We start from the raw sequence: 19,274 nt of genomic DNA, 5'->3' as shown, positions 1-19,274 counted from the left end.
ATCATTATATCAACCTAAAAACATCAAGAACAATCAGGTAAACGAAAAATATTAATTAATAATAAGTCGAGTGGTCAGTGGAGTTACTAATTTGCTGTCTAACTGCTTTATTAACATTGCATTAGTGCCAGCCGCACAAAGTCACTTTTGTATTAAATCACTCATTTATTGCAAACCATTGCAGCATGTTTACTGTGGCATGCACAATTGTAATATTTCAATCATTTTCATGCAGATCGTGCAGCCCAAATAATGACCAAGAACTTACATGATCTTGCAGAAACCCCATGTGACACAGGTTACACAAAGAGATGCTCTAGTGCCATAAACTAGGCTAAAAACAAGGTTATTTCAACCTCTAATACACAATAAGAGTCCCAGTCAGCACATACTCAAGTTCATTCAAGCAGGAGCGGTTCTCGTGGATTTGGTGTTTTTAGAATGATTGTAATCACACAGAATCCAAACCAGTCCTAAGATGACGAGTAGCCTTGGAGAAGCACCCGACCAATGCATGTGGGTACACTAAAACAAGAGAAAGTTCTACCACCATGTATGAACAAGAGAACTTGCTTACCCTGAGAACACAGACATGAATACTGATTATGCAGATGCTGCACTGCAAACACAGATCTCTATCAGCTGCTGACTGCGGAGGTTTTAGAGGCGCAGCTACACTCACAGCCGGGGGAAAAGCGTTCAGAGGCCCCTCACAGTGCCACCACAGCAACAGCCACGCAAGGTCATTTAACACTCCATCTTACAATAGCAAGAGGAACTCTGTTGACAACAAAACTTATACCTTGGGATAGCGCAGATCTTTCTGATATTGATCAATGGCACGTACCATTTGCAGCTTTTTTTATATCAAGGAACTGTGGTTGTGAATGAAATACAAATATCATCAAATGTTAAGACTTGCTGACAATTTGGGCTGCATGATCAATGGAAATAAAATCTCAAAAATCAAAAGCTGTGGTCGTCATGCACATATTGTCAGGTAAGTATGTGTGTTGGATCAGTAGTAAATCTCTTCCAAAGGCCAGATTATGTTCTTGTGTGTGGAAATTTCAAACACCCATGAAGAAACCCAGGAAATCCCCATAAAAGATGTTAAATAAACAAAACTGCTTTCATTTACTGTAATTCAACATGACTAATAAACACACAACTACAGAATCATCTCACAGAGGTAATTATTTCAAACGGATGACTGAAGTTATGATGCAAGTGGTACTTTATTACATGCTTTTAGATGTAGCAACAGAGCCATAATTCACTAAAAAGGCTACAAAACAGCTGTCACTATTGCAGAACTAATACAGTATCTTCAATTTTCTAATTGTCTGATTAAATAATCTACAATTAAGAATACAATTTACATTACTTGACAGTGAGCAGTAAATGTTGCTCAGCCGAAGTCCATACACTGTTAAAAAAAATCTTGCTGCCTTACTGTGCGTTTACACCAAAAGCAGCGAAAGAGTCAAAGTAGCTGGAAGTCATTCATTTTCAATGGGAACTGGCGGCGAAAAGCAGTGAGGAGCGGTGCGTAGTTGCCGGTGTGGGCGTCTAGGAGAGCTAAAATCAAGTCAACTTTATGGGATATGACGCGGTTCAGCAACAACCAGTAAAAATGTAGACGTTCACTGTTTGGACAGTCCAGAGAACACGGTCACTGTAAACTTTGGTTTCGACCACAGTTGGGTTTGATTATTACAGTTGCTGGATTTAGAAGTATTTACAATGTTTTCTTACAGAGACATACATTTAAAAAAAAAAAAGTTACTGGTGAGTTGATGTACATTATTGTTATTTTTTTTCTTAAAAAAAAAAAAGCAGAAATCTCATGCTAAATATAACGACAGTACAAAACAGTATTGCTGCTTCAGAATATTTCAGAGATGGATCCATATTGAATGGAGCAAAGCCACAGCACAAGCAACAACTTGATCTTTCATAGTTAAATGAAATTGATCAACAACATTTTTACACTAGAAAGCATGTTTTTATGTGGGAATGTAACTGATTTGCTGATATGCGGCAGAAGCACCTTTAAATACGATATCAATGCAGCAAATTTTGGCACCCACACTAGTGAAGCAGTGAAGGCAGACAGCATTGCTGTCTTTGATTTAACTAAATGTAACTGTGCATTCACACCAGATTTAATTTAGTCATCACAACTAAAACATATGAAGTTAAACCTTGTATAACTATATAATAAAAGGGTTGAATCCTGATTAGCTTTTTAAAATAAGTTAAAGTAATGAAAACATTTTTGTCAGGACTTTTGTTATATCATTGTTTACAGTTTTCAGTGTCCTAGAGATTTACTACTGATTATAAAACTGCCTTTACTGACAAAATGCACATAAAAAACAAATTAATCAAGCAGGCCTATAATATATACAAAATACATCTAAATGTAAATGCCACATGTGACATGCTCACTGCATGACCATAACAGGCCATATCATTTATCCTACAGGCCTATTCATTGAAACTGTGTTTGTGTTGGTAAAAAAACAAGCATCAAAAAAAATAAAAAAATAAAAATAGAAAAGAAAAATATGGGTATCGCTTTATTTTGATAGTCCCATTAGCACATTTTGTCGAATTCAAGTTAAATTTCATCTACATGCCAACTAATTCTCAATAGATTATAAGTAGACTGTTAGGTTGGGGTTGGGGTTAGTGTAAGTTGGCATGTACTTGCAAAGTTTCTTATAGTCAGTTAAATGTCTGTTGAAGGAGCGGTATCAACAAATATTAAGCAGCGAGTCTACTAATACTCAAACGAGAATTGCTATGTAGTTGCAGTGCAACTCTTTGTCACCAAAATGTGCAATAGAAACCATCAAAATAACGTGTTAACAAAAAATGCAAGGTTAAGTGATGTGAGGTGAACTTCTTTAACAGGAGCATCTCAGTATTGCTTTGTAGTTTCATAAATGAAATGCAGCAAAAGACACACATAAAAAAATAAATAAATAAAAAAGCAGCACAGTAGAAGGCCAATGAAGAATTACCAGTGTATGTTTGATTAATGTATGCAGAATAAGGATTATAATCAAATTTTTGTGTTTTTACTAAACATTTAGTGTCACTAAAAGCATACTGGTGTTACACTTTCTATTTATATATACAGTAATCAGTGTTGGGTAAAAAATAAATAAATAAATACATTACAATTAAGTCCATCTTACTTTTTTAAACTAAAATAAAAAACCAACTACATGACATAAACTTTCACTATTTCCTGAAAAAGTTTACAAAGTAATACATTTAGTTACGTTTTATAGTCAAGCAATAATTACTTTTTTCCCCAACACTGTATATAATGTCCAACATTTTTATTGACAAAAATATTTAAAATGACAACTGACGCATCACTGTAAACCTTAGAGTCTCTTACAGTAACACATTACCAACTGAGGTAAATTATATAATTATGATTGACAAAATTATTTTTCTAAATTAACTATGATACACTAACTAAAATTGTAATGCAGTTCATTTACATGAGACACACATTATAATTTAATTCATTTTAAGTTTTGTCATTGAATACTTTTGAATATACGGGATATGCTTTACAAGTGATTTACAGTCTTTTTTTGCCATTTCACCCAAAATTACCTCAGGAACAACATGTCAAAAGTGTCAGGAACTAACTGTACAAAATGAATACATTGCTCTTTTCAGATTCATAAGATAAAGACTGTGAAACAAAGTATGCTGGGAAGAATGAATAAAGACAGGCACTCAGTATAGCTCAGGGTTTAAGGTGAAGTCGGTGGGGAGTCTTGTGCTATGGAGGAACGGCATGTAAAGAAGAGGCTGCTGGTGGCAATGAGAGAAACAGGAGCAAAGCGTCAGATTGATGAGGAAAACCTTCAAGCCTCTTCAAAGCTACCGTGACGCCCACTGGAGACACTAAAAACCCATGAAGACCTGAAACGGCAGGAAGAAGCGCTCTAAAAGAACCATTTTTATTCAGAATTCCAGCTGTGAGAAAGACCTGAGGACACGGCTGGATCTCAGGAAACTTTTCCAACAGCAAACTGAATTAAAACAACACGCTACACCAGTTTGCAGGATTCGTTTGCTCATGAAACACTTCTTGTTTTCACAGCACTGACAGGTTTGATCTGGATGACAAATTCACTATAACACAATGGAGACAGAATTCAAAATGTTGATTGGACAAAGCACGTCTTCAGTTTCCTCTGCAAATACACTCTATGTACTGTAAACAGATGACTTGTTTGCTTTTGTCAACCATACCTTTTGGTTTAATATAACAATGACCTAGGGTTGAAATGTGGGTTTGATCACACAGGTCAAAAAAACACAAAGTAAAAACCGCAATGTGTTTGACTGGGATTATACTAGATAAATCATATTAGACTAATAGTGATTAAGAACAATGTCTTGTCAACCGGTGTTTTCTTTTTTTTCCTTTTTTTTTAATGAAAGTCAATAAAGCTGAAGACAGAGACACTTCAAACTGTGCTCACCTGAACTGACCTCAGACACACCTTTATGCTTCCTTGTAACACTTTTATACAACTTCAGATTAAAACAACAATCATCACACTCTATTACATCCCTTTTGCTGATAACACGCACACACAATGTTCATTGATAAAATGGCATGCTAGTGAGGGCAAATGTGTCAAGCAGGTCTAATTTCCCATTTAACAGCAGTGAAATGTGTTAAATACAAGACTTAACACTATGCTCTAATCATAGTTTTGTATTCTCGTAAAGTTAACTTCAATTTATCAATGTATCACAAAAACATCTATAAACAACAACAATCATCAATATTAATAATAATATTAAACTTGGCATTAACATTATTATCTATGATAATACGAAAAATACATATATTGACCATTTAATATAATTTAAATAATAATTTGTTACACTAATTATATAAATAAAACTTTGTATATTCTTCATGATTATTATTACTATTAACTTTACTCTCAATATTGTAAATAAACAACACTGCTAAAGAAACATACTTATTATTGGTGACATAATTTTGTATATTTAATAATATTCAAATATTTTGAAAACAAAAACATGCAAGATTATGTATTCCTCCTAATATTGCTATAAATATTGATATTTTATTGAACAATGTTATAATAAATATATCCATTAAATATATTATATCAATATAGTAATATCAATATAAAGTGGTATTATTACTATTAATATTTTACCATGACTGCTGTTAGAAAATGAAGACCCACTTTATAATGTGAATATAACTCAAATGTAATTACACTGAAATAATCATTTGTTTACAATGTACTTTGTGTAAATACCTGTTTTTTTTACATTGTACTTATCCTTGATTAAATAAATGCATGTAATTACATAATACACTACTGACCATCTCTTACACTTCCCTAAACCTACTCATACCCACAGACCTGTCCTTAACCTTACCCTCTAAAAAACCAAAAGTGTTCTGCTATGCATTATAAACACTGCAAGCATATAAAATTTATTTTTGAATCCAAGTACATGTACTTAAGACCACTTGATATAAAGTGGGACTGAGAGGTACTATGAACAAGAATACTAATAAATGTAATATTTAATATTATCTAGGGCTGAAAAATCTGTATTTATTGACTGAATACCATTGTCAAAATTGATAAAAAAAAAAAGATTTGGTATGAATTGCAACAGTTTTATTTTAAATTTGGCTGCTGAGCGTGCACCAATCCGCTTCACTCTTTGTATGAAAATGTACACATTTTGGTAACGGCAGACTAATTACTTTAAACAAACACAGTGCATCCAAACACTGCAGCGCTTTTTACTTTTCTCCATAAACTTGCATTGGAGCTGTAGCAATAGTTTTACCGGTCTCCTAGTTTTGAGAGAGCTCGTTGTAAATGGTCAAAAAAAAAAAAACATGCGTGCGCGTGTCACTTCAGGACAGATTAGTAACACATGCGAAAACAAGTGCTGTGGCTAGCAAAAATGAGAAGATTGTAAATAAAAAAGGATACAAGGATGTCGCCAGAGCGGCTTTTTGGTTTCTTTTCTTGTGCATCCTAGCCACTAGCCCCCTATCTGAAAGATTTTTTTAGCATAGAGGGTAATATGGTCATTCAACTTCCCAATCTGTAATGTTGCAGTATGTATTTAAATAACGTAATTAGTTCTTTACTTGAAAGCTCAGATTTGATTATCATAATTTTTGTTTACAGTTGGAGGATTACTGTATAATTATATTTCACTTTACAGATGTTGATCAACCTATATCTACTATTTGCCTTCATAATGTTGGTAAACGAAAATAAAGTGGTTGAATAAAAAAAAAATCCTAATATTCCTAAATTAAATGTTAAAAACATTTAATAAATATTGATATTGAATGATATGAAACATGATATTGTGATACTTTTCCAGCAATATCGCCCAGCCCTCATATTAACATTTTAAAATTAGAAATAGCTTCAAATATTCATTGGAACAGTGAGAAACAATTACATTTTAAATAGAGCTGAAGTATTTTTCAGATCATTTTTCACATTTAATTAGCATAATTAAGCACAAACTATCAGAGAGAACAGATAATAATCCATATGTAAGCCAATTCATTGTTGACTAAATGTTCAGAATTTTTGCATTTTACCTTCATAGAATAGCATAGCATTAATAAAGAAAGCAAGTAACATCTATATGTGAAAGACCTGCATTCAAACTCAACAAGCTCTCTTCATGCATACCAAGTTAGTAACATCCTGAGCTTTATAAGGACACATCCAGGGCCAGAATGAGCTCGCCACAATCCAAGGCCTGGTGACCTGATCCTTGCAGAAGGCTAAAGCGTAACAGCACCCTTCACGTGTGGCCATTTTCTCCCCATGTTGGGAAAAACACCTGTTTGATCACGTCCACTAGACGGCCAATGCAGCAGATCGCGCTACTGCCAAAACTCCATTTTGGGACTGGGTGACAATCTGTAGCTGGCATCCCGCAATGACGTACCCAAAAAGCACAGCAACTGCACGTCACCCACATCAGCACACGGGGCTCACATGACGTCCCTGGAATCACAATCAGATTCCAAATGAAGCCTGACTGATTATTATGGAGCTGAATCAGAGTCATCTGATCAAAAACAAAACTCCACAACTCATTTCCGATCTGTCTGCGGTAGCCTTTCACTCAGGAGTGAGATACAGAAACTGATTATGCACTATTAAACTATTTGAATGCAATTCAGTGTATCAGACAGTTGACATACTGTACAAAAAGAAATATGCAGCTGTGATTGCCAGAATTTTAGCCTTGAAGAAAAGTGAAAAGAAAAATGAAGAAAAATTACAATCCTAATTTATTAATTTGTATACAGCGGTAATACATTGCTAAAGGAATACCTCACACAAATTAAACTTACCTTATCTTTTACTCTCCCTGAAGTGGTTATGAGTATCTTTCATCTGTTAAACAGAAAAGAATAAAATAAAATTGATTAATATTCATCATATATATTTTAGAAACTTGTTTTTAAATGGGTAACAGATTTTTTTATTGCAGCATTTTTATTGTTTATTTTTTTATGTAAAATCTAGCAAAGACTAAAGATCAACTAACTTTCTAAAAAGGCTGGTTATAAAACTTAATTATAGGTCAAATACAGACAAACCCAACCATTGGTTTCAAAATGTGAAAATGTGTTCAAAACAAAAAAGTTGTGTAAATATATGTTATTAAAGGAATACAATGATTATTAGAAGTGATTAAAAATAAAATGAAAAAGGTATGATGAAATTTCAATTAATGGCTGTTTGCAATGCTATGTATTTTTGGGTCTATGTTATAAAACGTAAATGTACTAATGGAATCAAAAAAATAATATGTCAAAGATGCCAAAAGGATGGAATATGTATCATGTAAAAAGAAGAAATAAGTAAAAAATAAATAAGTTGAAGTAATAAAGAAATGGTGTGTGACAATGGGGCGGGGAAAATAATAAAGCTTGTGCTTCATCTCGCTCCATTTTGACAATGATAAAATGCATTTTGTTTAAAGAATTGTTTTGTATATGATTTTTCTGTTCAAAATAAATAAATGAAATAAACCAAATCAAATCAAAATTGGCTTTAAAATTAACATTTTTAGGGGTTTGTTCATTTTTTACCCAAATTATATGCATTATAATCCTTAACCACTATTCCACCACACTTTTACATCCCAATCTAAAAGCACACTGGCAGCTGCTTTAATAATTACTTTAGCCAAATATTGATTACAATATCTATAAAAGGGGCGAGATCTAAAACCCAACTCTTAGAGTGGACGTATGAATTGAGGTGAAATCCAAGCTTTACGTTTTACACTTATAGAAAGTCAAAAATAGGTGGGTGGATGATGAAAATGGGGAAAGAGGGTGAAGGAATGATGGTCTGGGTTTTTTGTTTCAGTCTATTTTCGTCTTGTAGTAAGGTCGAGACAGATGCACGTGGGGGAAATTACTGCGCTGTATTCAAATGCTGCAGAGATGTGGGTTACAATCTTGGCTGTTACCCATCAGATGGGGAGGGTCCCTATTCATTTTCAGGAAGGAGTGAGTAATGCACCGCTATCATCAGCATAAACCCCACACAAATATGGTCACTCGAGTGAAAAAAACATGACTGACAAACCACAAAACCAGAGAAAAGCTGGACAAATTGATCTTCAGCAATCAACTGCAAATAATAGATCCATTTAATATCCCACTGGGAAGAAAGTGTGCACTTTTTCACCTTCTTGCAACCTATAAACTTGGTCAACAACTGCATATCACAGATCTACTGCATTCATTTACTAATTAATACACAAAATATAACTAGTATTAATTGTTTTTACCGTTATTATTTAGTTTTATGGCTCTCAATACATTATGAAAAATTCTTTAGTCATTAACCTCTAGAGTATAAATATAAAAAAAAAAAACAGTGACTATTTTCAAACAGGTTTCCCTAACACTAACTAACACCACTTGTTAGGTCAAAAGTAGCACAGAGATTACACTAGGGCTGAGCAATATTTCGTTTGAGCATCGTTATCGTGATTCGTGTATCCGCAATATTCACGTCGCAGGATTAGATTTAATTTCTGTACCTGAATACTGTTCGATTCCCAGAAAACCATAAAATGCTGTTTATTTATTTATTTTTGCTTGTAATTTATTAAAATTTAGCAGATGCACTGAATAGAAAAAGACTTGACCATAGATCACAGCGGGGTAATCAGAAGTCATGTAATACTACAGAACAGCTTCAGTCTTTACATCCACACAAAATCAGCATTTCTGTCGTCTATTTCAAACTAATGTTATAGTTTAAATAGAACTACTGATGTCTGCAGTGCTGACCAAAATAGAGTAAAGGTCCAAGCCCAATTCTAACTCCTTAGCCCTTCCCCCTTACTTGTGCCAGTTCATTTTAGCTTGAAGTCATAAGGCTAAGGGGAAGGGGTGGATACCCCTTCAACTGAGATTTTTCAGGACCACACTCGAAACCAAGGGGTAAGAAAATTTCCCGGAATACACCAGCCACAAGGGTAGGATAGCTAAACCCGAAAGGAAGGAGATCCACAAATTAGTATTTTTTGTCATTTAGAATTTTTACAACAAACAAGTATATGTTATAATAAATGTATAACCGCGTTCGTGTTTTACCGTCATGCTTTAAATAAAAATACTAAACTAAACTATAATCCCTAATAATAACTCCTGTACAGTAGTCCCACAACATTATAACACTCGAATACCCTGTCAAAAAAGTCTAGTGGCTGGGACTGACATTTTTACAGTGTCTGCTATAATGTCAATTTTGTTTTTGTGTGTTTACATGTTTAGACGAATATGGCAAGTATGGTAAATGCAGAGAACAGTTACGATCTTATTGCCACATTAGATCGTTATAACAACATAATATATGCCTTCAGTGATTTCCTAAAGATAAATACCAAAAAATAAAGCAACTGGTATAACTGCAGCAGTCGTGATCGTCTGATCTCATATGAAGCAAGAGATCGCGATGACATACTGTATGATGACGTGTGCAGGTGCTGTAGTGCTGTCCCATTTCTAAGGGGTAATTTTGAAGCCCTTTCCCTTCACACTTGGATTAAGGGCCAAGAGGAAGGGGTACAAAATTACATTTGGGATTGGGCCTAGATCATAATTTAAAAAAGGCGAACATCACTAGAATCACATAAATGCACATTAATTTGTTTACCTTATTTAAAAGGTAAAGTATTCACTGCATTCTCAATAGGTAACTACACCTATATTCGTTTGCATAAAACATGACCAGCCATTATCATACAGATTCAAATAATTCAACATGAACGATAATACATTTTAGAAAGTGTTTGCATGCAAATTTCACACACAAGTGCATATCTAATTAATGAGACTCATTGTAGTTTAGTTGTCTCTAGGAAAAAGTAGTGACACTGATCAGTCCTGCTGGAGGAACCTGAGCCTCTCTGTTAGTCACATGAGAAACTTTCGCTTTCTTCCATACCATACGTCAGTTTAGGCTTTAACCTCTGATGTCTCCTTTGAGGTTTTGTGACCGATTTAAAAAGGTAAGAGACCTGCTGCGTTTAAAGGAGCAGAAACCAGATAAGAGGAACTAGATAAAAGCAAAAATCCCCTTATACATCAAACCCCCGGAAAGGAACATTCAGACTCTGCACACATTTGAATACTTGACTCAAATCATTTCTGTTACCTATGCAACTGCATTTAATCTTTCCAATGCAAATATGTTAATCTAGAACTCCCCTTTGGAGTGTTATTCACTTGCAGATTCAAACCAAGTTTTCACTCAAAATGAGGAACAAAGCAAACAACGGGTCACAATCTCCCTAAATTGTTGAAAATGACTAACTAGGATGTCATGATTAATGTTTTATCACAGCGGAGGCTAGACAGTCGAAGGGAAGAGTGTAAATGAAAAGAGGATGTCCCTATAATAAACATTTAAAAATATCTTGGGTTCCTGTAGGTTGTCATCAATATTACTACAGACAATTCTGGTGCTAAATTTTCCAATCTGAAGAGGAATCTAAACATATTTATTACAACAGCAATGTAGTATTTCACTGGTAATAACATAATTCATTCATTTTCTTTCGGCTTATTCCCTTTCCTAAGCCAGGGGTCAGCGGTAAATCAGGGGTCACCACAGCGGAATGAACCGCCAACTTATCCAGCATACGTTTAACACAGCGGATGCCCTTACAGCTGCAACACAGCACTGAGAAATGTTTATAACAATGCTTTAAAATATTAGTGTGAGGGAAGTATGATTTTGAAATGAATATGATTAAATCTTGTGCGCAAAGGTTGGATTGAATAAATAAATAAAAGATTAAAATACAATAAAAAAATACAATAAAAGATTGTGTACTAGAGGTGTGAACCTATACTGGTCTCACGGTTCAGTTACGATTATCATGCCTTCGATTCGGTTCAATTCGATATCTCGGTGCATCACAGTGCATTGATGATGCTTTCTATATACAGTGTTATATTTTAGGGGGGAGGCTTTAACAAGCTGTCTGTATAAACACACAGGCACACAGTACCACACTGTCTCTCATTCAAACACACAAACATAGACAGCACCAAACAAACAAACAAACAAACAAACAAACAAACAAACAAACAAACAAACACACACACACACACACACACACACACACACACACTTAAACCCTCGCAACAGGGAGAGCTCGTGCTGAGCGGAGCAGAAAAACGAAAAAAAAGAAGCACTTTTCTGACAGTCCCTTACTGAGAGTTCCTCTCAGCGCGAGCTCTCCCGGCTAAACACATATTGCGAGGGCTTAAACGGAGCAGTGCTCGTAATGTCGAGCGAAAAAAAGAAAGACAGCTGTGAAACATAACCAGCTTTGTCTTTTTGTAGGAAACAAAGTTTAGATCTTTTTAGGGTAAGAGGTGTTTGAGTTAATGCCGTCTACAACTGAATGCGTGTCAGGAATATCGAAAACAAAACCAACTGAACCATGCTCATTTCTGGCGCCCCCCTGGATATACAGCGCCCTTAGCATTTGCCTGTAGTGCCTATGCCACGGACCGGCCCTGAGTTGGCTGAGTGTTGTAAATACCAGCGCTCACCTCCCTCGCGACAGAGCGCATAGGAGATAAATGACGTCAGTACATAATAACCGGTTATGATTATTACTGAACCGATACCGAATTTTCTGCGTCTGCATAGCAGTGCACCGAAGAAACAATTAATTGTGACACCCCTATTGTGTACATATTAAATTAATATACTTTCTATATATTTAAAAGAAAATGTGACTGCAAAGCCAGATTTTCAGCAGTTATTACTCAAGTTCTTTTTTCCATGTCTTTATTGACAAATAAAATTGAAAAATATTTTAAATGACAAGTCATTAATTAATGCATCACTAATGGTTAAAACTAAATGAATGAATAAATAAATAAATTAATTTATTAATGAATAAAAATAAGCTCCTATAGGAGGCCAGCTAGCAAAGTGCAATGCAGATAAAATCCTCTGACCTCAAAAGGTGCTCTAGCAACAGTCACAAGAGGCCATGGTCTTGAGCCTCCTTGTTAGAGCAATCGACTCCCATACAAAGAATCGCCGGTTCAATCCTAGCTCAGTGCGAGCAGGGTGCAGTAAGACTGGAGGGTTACATGTGAGGGTTTGTCCGGGATTTGAACCTGGAACTTCTTGCACCTGAAGTGAGAATCATACCACTACACCAACAATAAATATATAAATAAATAAATAAATAGAAACAGTGTTTAATGATTAACAGTTTAATTTAAGTATTAGTTAAAATGTACAAACTTTACAATTTAATCTGAAAATAACTTTAAAATGAAATTTTCATTAACATTGCACTCTATACCACTGAAGTACTGAATGAATTGGCCATTTAATACACGGTAAGGGCAAGTATTAGCAAAGTAACCTTATTCACTGACAGCCAAAATAAAAATCTCCTCAAACACATTTCTGTTCAGGTGAGATGAGTTCACTGAAAACCATATATGATGTAGTATGTCTTTGGAAGAAAAGTCCTCAATAAAACATTCTACAGAAAGGCCAACATCTAAACCTTCACAAACTCCCAAAATACAACAATCCCAAACAGAAAACCAAAACTCAGACTCACTGATACATATTTCAACACATATAACAAACGACCACAATCACCATCCTGGAAGAGATCCTGTTTTTATATACATTTACATATGAAAGACGCACACAATCCATTCTATTCCATGTTTCAATTCTTTCCACAACAGCAACATATTCTTTTTCCGGTCTCTTCACATCAGACAATAGCATGTAACAGCAAAAGGATAAAAGAGGAAGCATTAACCAGCCAAAACAAGTGAATCAGAGGAAATCCACAATGCCAACAGCACCGAGCGCATGTGAGTCAGGATGAGGAGTTCTTATTGGCACAGGAAAATATGAACAGGGTACATTGTAACAGAATTATGAAAACAATGCACTCAGTATAATATCAGGCAGCCGGTCAAGCAGTGATTTCTGACAGTTAAGTGTTTGTTTTTGTAATAAATCATATTTTCCATATTTTATTAATATTTCCCCTTCCAAGAAACTAGAATCAGTAAAGCATGTATTTGCCATCAGCAAGCAACATCTTTTTTTATAGATCACACTACAAGTGAGTGAGTGATACGTCAAAGATAGTGATTCATTCATAAAGACACGGATGTTAACAGAGGAGGAAGGAATGAAAAAGTCATTCTAGTTTACTAGAGTCTGTACACAAAAGAAAACCACAAACTGTTTTAGATGAGCCTGTAAACTTGAAACAGTTAATATGAAAATCAGTAGTATGTATTAATGGGAGAAGTCAGTGAAGGGGAGTTTTGCAATGCAAATGTTAACGGTCAAAGCGTCATTCTGCCTGTTTAAACTATGATAAGACCTGCAGAAACTTGAAAGCGTTTTTTTTTTCTGTAAGCTTTCTGGGAAAGCAAATGATGCACATTATAATACTACAACTAATTGGTTCATAAAGCGGAAACAGACAGGATTAACAGACACCAAGATGTATTACAAGCTTCACATACCTATAGTTTTATAGTCTGGCTAATCATATTCATAAAAACACACAACAAACTGTGAAATAAATGTGAGTTCTCAGATGAAAGTGAAGTAGACGTAAAATGTACATATTGTATATAGAATTATAGCATTTAATCTTTTTAGCACTTAATTATTGCAACTAATATGCTATATAATAATGCAATATTGACTAAATATTTACAAATAACAAATCAAAACCATACAAATGTCTCTGTCAAGAGAAGAAAAATAACAATACTACAGTAAAAGTTACTGTTTGCAAATATATTTTAAACCAAACTTTGAATTATCAGCTACTTTTAGTTTAATTTTAAGGTTTTCATTCATTTTAAAACTAAAATATTTTTTTTGTTCATTTAATCTTTAAAATTCATAAAAGCTTCATTTCAAGTAACAATGGTTTGAAATTTTAGAAACAAATTTTAGAAACAGTTTTATTCATTTTTTCAGTGTTTTTTTAATAAATTTTTGCGTTTAAAAAAATATTGATCCATTTTTACATTTTTTTTACCTAAACATTTCCAGCAAACACCACAAATCTGGTACATTCATGCAAATTTCCCTGTTGAAACCAATGCAAACACCTGAAGACTGTGGTCATGGCTGTAGAGAATGTTTCCTTTCCGCTACAGCCTCCGAGAGTGAGATATCTGCACTGTGATGATGACTCAGTGTGAACTCAATGAACTTCTACAACCCATGTTGGAAAAAACTATGCCCCTCCCCCTAACCTAGCCCCTGCACTAGCCCCACCCCCTCTGCTGCTCACCCCCTCCCTCTCGCTCTCTCTCAGCTGACTCTGCTGTCTGTAATGGAGATGAATCTGACATCTTCCTGTCTGTGTGTACTCAGCTAACTCTCTCAGCTGAGCAGCACCTCCAGCTAATAGAAACAAATCTCCAAGAGCAACAGCGCTACAAAAACCAGCTTCGCTATCAGATCTATGGCAGGGGCAGAGCGGTTCCCATGGGCCTCAGCTTCAGGAAAACACATTTATATGGTGGTACGCTGAGAGATAAAAGTAACACCACAGGGCAGAATGAACTTCAGGAATTCCTGTATTTAATTATGTCCTTCATGAAAATAACGTTACGCTTGGTATTTTAATATGACAAAAATATCAAGAATATCTGTGGCCAATGCTCTTTCGAGTTCACTGCTCTGATCATCTAGACCAGAGATGCCCACACTAGGGCCAGTGGGCCAAAGTTGGCCTACTAATCAATTTGATTTGGTCATTTCTAATTTAACACAAGTTTTTTTGTTTTTGTTTTTTTTTTAACTGTTGATCTACAAAAAAAAAAAAAAAAAGCAACTGAAATTAAATGTTTTAATTAAATGTTGTGAATTAATCAGATAAAAAAAATAATAAATAAATAAAGTCACTTGATGTATAGCGGACATTGCAGAAAACATCAGCAAGCGAATCAAGGCAAAGCGTATTCTTTATAATTATAGATGGGACTGTTCATATTTTTTATTTAGGATGTATTATAAAATGTGCAAAAATTTATCTTTTAAAGTATTTAAAATGTAATAAATTATAGTATTAATTAAATTATAAAATAAATTATATAATGAATTATAACAATAAATTAGAAAATTACATTGACAACTTTACAGTTTTGTATATATAACTCCGGCCCACCAGCCTCAATCATGTTTAGTTTTTGACCCTTCATAAGAAAAAGTTTGGGCACACCTGATCTAGACTATTCGCTCTTTGTATTCTTAACTTTTTTTTTTTTTTTTAAACATGCAAACAATATTGCAGCAGGAAGAGTAATTTTGAGTTCGAGGCCGGTGAGTATGTAAATGTGTTGCTCTTCTGTTGTTTATAGTGTGATTCAGAGCAAAGTATGGGAACCACTGAAGCCACTTTATGCATGGAGAACAGGGAGGTTAAAGATGAGTGGCAGGACGATGATTTCCCACCGTGAGAAATGATGATGAATAGCTCATTACTATAATACTCATATTATTTCTGTGTTTGTAAATTAAAGGGAAAGTTCATCTAATTAAAAATGTTATTTTACTCAGTCTATAAAAGATATTGCTCAACTTTTTTCTTCTTTTCGTCTATGGATTTGTCCAATTAAATTGTGAATTATTTATATACATTTTTATGCTATAATTATTCAATTGATCATTTGATTCTTCATCTTATTTATAACTGCACTCCTGGTCCTTCAAACAAAGCATCATAGGGCATAAAAAAAATCTGTTGAGCCAGGCATGCAAAAAAAAAAAAGTGTTTAAAAAGTGAAAAATGCTGACTTTACAGCGACCCGCTAGCTTCTGCTCTTCAAGTTCACTGCTATCAGAACAGGCCATCAAGTCTAATGTCATGTGCGAGGTGCTTATGAGCAGGTCAACATGTAAATGGTGCACCGGAGCATCACGAAAACAGACCTCTGGACTACTGACCCAAACAATGATTAAATGTGTTGAACAAAACACTAAACACAGAGACATACCATGTTGAGAATTCATATTTTTTATAGTTCTGAAATGTGCTGTGACTTAATGCAATTACCTCAAAGCAGAGTTGTCTATTTGTATAGTGAAGTTCTCACACTCCACTAGATTTAGTCTGTTTAGATATGATGTTTACAATATACAGCTATGGAGAACAAATCTATTTAAAATTTTATTGTAGGAACCAGATGCTTTATTTGTGTTATTAAAACTGTGGACGTCATTTCAAGTTTTAGTTCAAGAGGTCAAGAGGCAAACAGTAATGCATTAACTAACATTTTAACCCTGATCATACTGAACCCTTACATATTGTCAGAAAAGTGTGCTTACACTTTTTTTAATGCGTATGATTCATATGATTTTTATATAAAAATGTTACATTTTTAAAAGCCCCCAAACCCCACACCTAAACAAAGCCATGATTGGGGATGAGCAAATCTTACTCAAATGTGCAAATATGATCATTTAAATTAACATGAATGTGTCACTAATTTAAAACATTAAGTACAGAAATGAGGTTGGGTTGAACATTTCTGATGCATTCAAATGCTGGTGCACAGACAAATATTTCTGCTTAAGACAAAAAACAGAAACAAACTATCCCAATACTAGCCATTGTAAACAAAAAAAGTCAATCATCTGATTCTTGACAATGCATTGTAAGTGCTCATGTAAATGTTTACCACAATCCTAAAGCCATAATTCACTTCCTCAAGATTGATAAAGAAAAACTTAAATAATGCAGCCTTTCAACGTTCACAATATCTCATGACAGAGACAATAACTCCATATGTTTCCTTGGCAAATATTTAAACATTCTTTCTTCCAGTGAGTGGCTCTATAGTGTGCGGGAAGGCAGGCTGGCGCCGCTGTGGAGAGGAAAGACCTGATCTGACAGAAGTCCTCTGACATATCACTACAGCTGAGCTACAAGCCCTGCAGCCGCCCGCTGGCCTTTCACTCATGAAACGTGATACATGCACACTACTACACACAAACACACCTCCAAAACCTACTTTCCCTGATGCACAAAACATTTAGCACTGCTAACAAAATTTTGTTCAAATATAAATGTAATAACTGCAATAAATGTAAATATAAATACATTTTTTAAGTAACAAAAATAACCAGACCAAAAAAAGAATTTTTAAAAACTAAAATAACGATAAAAACAACAAACAAAAACATATTTTATTCATTAATAAAACAACAACTATTAATAAATTATATATTAATGAAGTACTATAAAATCAATTACATTAAGCATCAAAGAAATCGAAATAAAACATATTAACAAGCAAAATAGCAATTTTCCCTTTGCATCAGCCAAGTGTGCATGTTATATATAAGGTAGGGTTTTACTTAAGAGTCGTTGATTTATTTCTGTTGATTTGGTAATTCTTAAAAGTCGTGGCTTGATGTTTTTCATGAAAATTGAAAAACATCTTTTCACATTTCAGAGTTCATCAGTAGCGAAAAGCATCATAGTTGGGTAAACTTAGAGCGCAGTGAAAGAGAAAGTACAACAAATAATTGTTTTACAATCCCATTTGCTGAAATAATACAAGAAAAACGATTTATTTTTACTATCAAAAAACAAAAACAAAAGAAATAGACCATTAATGTCCCAGTGTACTTCAAAAACATGATCTAAAACTAAACTTAACAATTTTTTTTAACAAAATCTCTCCAAAACGAAGCTAATCAAAGTCAAAAGTTCATCAAAAAGTGAACTATTATGCAGTTCATTGTGCTCATAAGCACCTTTGAGCTACCATTGATCCATAACAATTAAGCAGCAGAGAAAGTGGAAATCCCAATACACTTGTCGCCCCATAAACTTCCATTCATACGCAAGCAAAGGTGGCAGACCAGAAACGCAAGCTCGAGCAACAAGTTTTGCTTTCTGCTGCATTGCTAAAGTTTAAGCTTGGTAAACACTGACCTGCGAAATTGCATCACGTGACCGCGTGAGAGCAATCGAAGACAAAAACATGACCTGGTGTAGATAAATTTAAAATATGGAAAAATCGCTCACCTTTTTAAATGTCTAATCATCTTGTTTAGTCCCGTCTGGTGCGGTGCGATCTGGTGAAATTATCTAATTGGCAAATTTTTGGCAGATATTGCGGTTTGATTCGTGATTTAATTTTGTAGTGAAGTTTCAGCTTAATAATCTGCAAGTTGTTGCGACAGCTCTTAAAAATTACCTGCTTTTATTCAGTGTCTGAGTTTGAAACCAAAATATTACCATATTACCAATGCTGTTTTTCTTTGATATTAATTTGTCTAGTAATGCTTTTGAAGCAGCAGGTACAATTCTCCCCCTTGTCTGCATTTAACTGTTTGTTTGTTTGTTTGTTTTTTTGTTTTTATGTGTTTTGCATAGTTCAGCTGTGCAATCCTGATTGGGCAGAATAAAAGTGTGCTTACTCAATCGGCTAGTAAAACTGTCACACGCAGACGACAGTCATGCATTTGCTCTGGGTGGGTTAAATTAAATAATATATATTTTATATCGCAGCCTCTTGCGATTAACTAATCGCAATATTTCAAATTGTGATTGCGGTTCTTATTTGTTTAATTGCACAGCCCTAATCTCGTCCCTTTTCACATCGCCATGCAACAGAA

The 19,274-nt window shown here is 34.4% G+C and overlaps 1 long non-coding RNA gene across 5 annotated transcripts in view; it reads right to left on the bottom strand.

The window, feature by feature from the left end:
• si:ch211-139k8.2 overlaps positions 1-19,274 on the bottom strand; it is a 78,468-nt gene that overhangs the window by 32,820 nt on the left and 26,374 nt on the right. For all 5 annotated transcript variants that reach the window (XR_012392751.1, XR_012392750.1, XR_660167.5 and 2 more), the window contains exon 2: positions 7,439-7,481. This is a non-coding gene — a long non-coding RNA (si:ch211-139k8.2). The remainder of the gene's footprint in view (positions 1-7,438; positions 7,482-19,274) is intronic.

This window comes from Danio rerio, chromosome 2 (genome assembly GCF_049306965.1).
Source record: "Danio rerio strain Tuebingen ecotype United States chromosome 2, GRCz12tu, whole genome shotgun sequence".
Taxonomy (NCBI): Eukaryota; Metazoa; Chordata; class Actinopteri; order Cypriniformes; family Danionidae; genus Danio; species Danio rerio.
The sequence above is the reverse complement of the archived record's forward strand: the minus strand, read 5'-3'. Positions and strand labels throughout refer to the sequence as shown.